Below are 4304 nucleotides of genomic sequence, written 5' to 3'. Positions count from 1 at the left end.
CCTGATCCAGGCCATAGTCTTCGTAATTGCTTGCTATGCATCAGAGAGCTGGACAATGACTAAGGATGATGGGGGGGGGAATTGAGACCTTTGAGCTGTAGTACTGGAGAACAGTGTTGGATTTACTATGGACTTCTAGAAGAACAAACAGGTTTGTCCTGGGAAGAGTGAAATCAGACTGCTCCTTGGAGGCAAGGATTCTGAAGTTTCACCTGACATACTTTGGACAGTTTATAAGAAGGGATCAGTCTTTAAAGAGGGACATCATGTTTGGGCCAGTGGAGGGACAGCACAAAAGAGGAAGACCCTCAATGAGATGGATCAATTCCGTGACTGGGGTAATGGGTGTAGGTGTGTCAGAGACAATAAGGTTGGAACAGGATAGAGCAGGGTTTAGGACTCTTGTACACAGGGACACTATGAGTCACAAGTGACTCGATGGCACATAACAGCAACAATTAAAACCCAATATCTTTTTTATTGTTTTAAAGGCCTTTGAGGCCAGAAATAGGTCTGATCAAATTCCAGAATAAAGCCAGTTCAATCATAGAAATAGCAGCATGCACATAACTGTATTTCTGTCATACAAATCCATTTGTTTCTGACCCACCGAAATGCCTGAGGTCAGCATAAGCTATGCTCCGAGTGCCCGGGGCTTGGACCTGAGCTTCCCTGGGATTCTATGAAACACTTAGAGGACTCTAGATACTTTTGTTCTGACGTCAAGGAATCAAATAAGCTGAACTTTAGAAAATGAAGAGAAAGCCAAAGTAGCAAATTATAGTCTTGCATCACTGAACACCAGATATAAGCTTGTGAATTCAGAAAAATTAGAAATAAGTCAAATTTATCCTCATGTACATGTGGATAAAGTGAAATCACTGCTTTCTCATTTTCATAGTATGAAAAAAATTGCCTTTGGAAGTGAAATCAGCAATTGAACAAAAGACAGAGTTTTCAGTTTTGTTTTAGTTATAATGTAAAGGTTTCAAAATTCTTTATCTAACATGCAAAGTGAGACAGATCATATTTTACTTATTCTTACTCTTTTCACAGCCCTTTGCTGTGATTCCTATTTCTTTGAGAAAGAGTATGTTACTATATGGGCTAGCATGAAAATAAAGTTATTGATAAAGAGTACCGGAGGCTCGTCTCTGAAGTGGTTGGATTCTGAAAGATGATTTCTCTTGTCTTGATGAGGGTCAGATATGGACTATTTTGTTGTTTTGTTGGTTCACCCATCCCCACCCCGTTTCACAATCTAATCAGATGTGAGCTGATTTGATTTGCCAGCTTTAGAAAACAACGAGCTGTGGGCAGGAAGCCTCTTGGTTTAGAGTCAACCAGGACCTGGTGGGCAGGCCTTGTATTTAAAAGGTGGTTGGGATTGTTGGTGGGATTGTAAAATGGTACAACTACTCTGGAAGTCAGTCTGGCACTTCCTAAAAAAAGCTGAACATAGAAATTCCATATGACTCAGCTATTCCATTGCTTGGAATATACCCTGAGAAAATGAGAACTGAGGCACAAACAGAGACTCGCACACCAATGTTCACAGCAACATTATTCACCATTGCAAAAACATGGAAATGCCCAGATATCCAACCACAAATGAATGGATTGAGAAGTTGTGGTATATTCATACAATAGAATATTAAGCAGCACGCAGGAGGAATGATTTTTGTAAATTATTACCTAACTTGGGAGGGACTGGAGAACATTATGTTGAGTGAACTGAGTCCCACAAAGACAAATAACATACAAAAACGTTACTGTTGAATGAGTATGAGTATCTAAGGGGGGAGAGGTTGGAAGCAGAGGGGTTAGGTTGGACAGGGGATGGGGTGTTAATCATAGAGTTGCATAATTTGGTGGGTGGGGAGGTGAAGGAAATGGGAAGGATCTTGTGGGAGAAACAAAGTATTCGAACTTTGTAAATAAATCAGTATAAAATTAAAAAATATAAATAAAACGTGATTGAGCCTGACCAAGTCTCCAGTTTGGAGGCTCATGTGTAAAGTGCTGTTACTTGTGTTTGGGATAAACATTATTCTAAATGGTACAGCACTAGCCTGTCAGTTTGCTGTACTGAAGTAACTTGGGGTTGTTGTGATGCCGAACACTGCGTACCTAGTGTGTCAAATGCCATAAGGGTTACCTATCATGAACAGTATTTGGTGGAGCTCCCAGATTGATTCAGGTTTGGAAGCAGGAGTGGCATCCACGGCCTAAACCACATGCCTCTGGAAACTCTATGAACGTAGAGAAATTACAATAGCTATTGAACAGGGTTCAGGTCTTTTGTCTCTATAAGTCATGCTCAATTCAATGGCACGTAATGACGACAACAACAACAACAATACATAATAACACATGCAATTGTTTGAGAGTACATAAATATTATAAAGCAAAATTACAAAGAAGGTATAAGACCCTGACATCTCAAATTTAACATTATATAAATTGATCCTTTAATATCTTTTTATTCCTTCCTGCCTCTGCATCTGCCATTGTAAAACCTTTGGATTAGCAGTGCCACTTCTTACAGACTACACCACCAGGGCTCCTTTGGCCCATATTACTATTTCTCCTCACTGCTGTTGAATCAGAACCAACTCATAGTTGACCCTCCAACAGGTTTTCAGAGACTGTACATCGTGGGAGGAGTTGTCCACCTTTCTCCCATTAACTAACTGGTGGATACGAACTGCCCACCTTTAAGTCGGCAACATAACTCCTTAAACCTAAGCCATGAGAGCTCACTTGACCCACTCGAGAAACTAAAAAATTACTAAGTGGATGATTAAATAAATGAATAATCAGTGTGGTTATATGTTTTTTTTATTTGTTGAGGAACATCACAAGTGAAATCCTAACAAGCTTCTTTGCTTGAACGCTATGATGTTTTTTTTCTGTTGTTTTTTTTAATTTTTATTAATTTAGTTTGTTTATTTTTCATTTCAATGAACATCTACAGAGATTTTGGAATTCCATTCATTCATTGTTGCACCCTTCTCCCCGCACCAACCCCTCCCCGCCCCCCCGTTTGATGTTATTTTTTGATCTGTTATTGGCAGTTTCAATTGTTTTGGCTTAATGTGGTGTCTAAACTTACCATCTCTTTCTTACTTTTGGATACCTCTGACTGCTTGCATTTTCAAACATCTCTGATTTGTGTTCTTCACATTGACCTACCACTTTCAGTGTGCCTGCCAAAGTGAAGAACGAGCATGGCCAGTCTTACATGACCTTCTCTTACAGTGCTTTCCCCATAGCCCACCTGAGATCTCTCCCACATAAACCGTATGTTTGCTAAGCAGTGAAAGGTGAAAGGCAGGCACATATGTCTGGATGAGGAGTCTCATCTCTTCTATTAGTCTATTTTTCTTATTTCTGGAGATTAAGGACCAGTGTTTAAGCTAGTTTTAGGAAAGGGCTAACTTGCAGTGCCCTGCATGAATTAGTGGGTTCTTCTGCATAGCTCTGATGAACTGGACTTGTACAGCCAGTGAACCAAATAGTGATAGCATAGTCATTTCCAAGGGAATAAACATAAACAAAAGTGCTCAAATAAGAACTAGAGCTGCTGCTAGAGTTTGTGTAGTGATAGAACCTTGCTCTACATCTGTGGGAGATCAGCGAATGAACTTTGGAGAGGGACCTAACCAAATCCTTAATGTGGTGAGACTGAAGTACCAAGCTGTTGTTAAAAACCTTTAAGTCAGAACCAACTCATAACTGACCCTCCTGTGGGTTTTCAGAGGAAATATACCATATTAGATTTCCCATCTTTCTTCCATAGAACAGTTGTGGGATTCGGACAGTATGTCTCTAGGCTGGCCATGCAATTCCTTCTACTAAGCCACCATATGGATCTCTGGTGACTTAGTGGTAAGGAGCTGCACTGTCAAGGCAAAGGTACATGGTTTGAATCCATCAACTGTTCTGTGGGAGAAAGATGAGCAATCTCCTCCCAAGTGATTTATTGACTCTGAAAACCCACTGGAGGGTCAGCTAAGGATTGCTTCTGACCCAAAGGTACAAAATCGCAACAATAAGTCACCAGAGCTCCCTGAAGTACTGAGCAGGGGGATTAATTGGGACTGTTATATAGGGCTGAACTTACTCAGCATTTCTTAAGCTGAAGGAGTTGAAAAACAAATTCAAGCCACAACCGGCAATACTTAAGGATGCTTTTGGTAGAGTGTTAAATGATCCAAGAAGCATTAAAAGAAGATGGAAGAAGTATACAGAGTCACTGTACCAGAAGGAATTGGCTGACACAGAAGAATTTCATGAAATAA

The 4304-nt window shown here is 40.2% G+C and overlaps 1 protein-coding gene across 1 annotated transcript in view; it reads left to right on the top strand.

Moving 5' to 3' along the window:
• The window catches only part of LOC102843198 (small nuclear ribonucleoprotein Sm D2-like), a 28868-nt gene that overhangs the window by 742 nt on the left and 23822 nt on the right, over positions 1-4304 (top strand). The gene's annotated exons all lie outside the window — the stretch shown is intronic.

This window comes from Elephantulus edwardii, unplaced genomic scaffold, assembly GCF_000299155.1.
Source record: "Elephantulus edwardii isolate Elephantulus edwardi_28Jun2011 unplaced genomic scaffold, EleEdw1.0 scaffold00023, whole genome shotgun sequence".
In the NCBI taxonomy this organism is placed as follows: Eukaryota; Metazoa; Chordata; class Mammalia; order Macroscelidea; family Macroscelididae; genus Elephantulus; species Elephantulus edwardii.
Note: the sequence above shows the minus strand (reverse complement) of the source record. Positions and strands in the feature narration are given on the sequence as shown.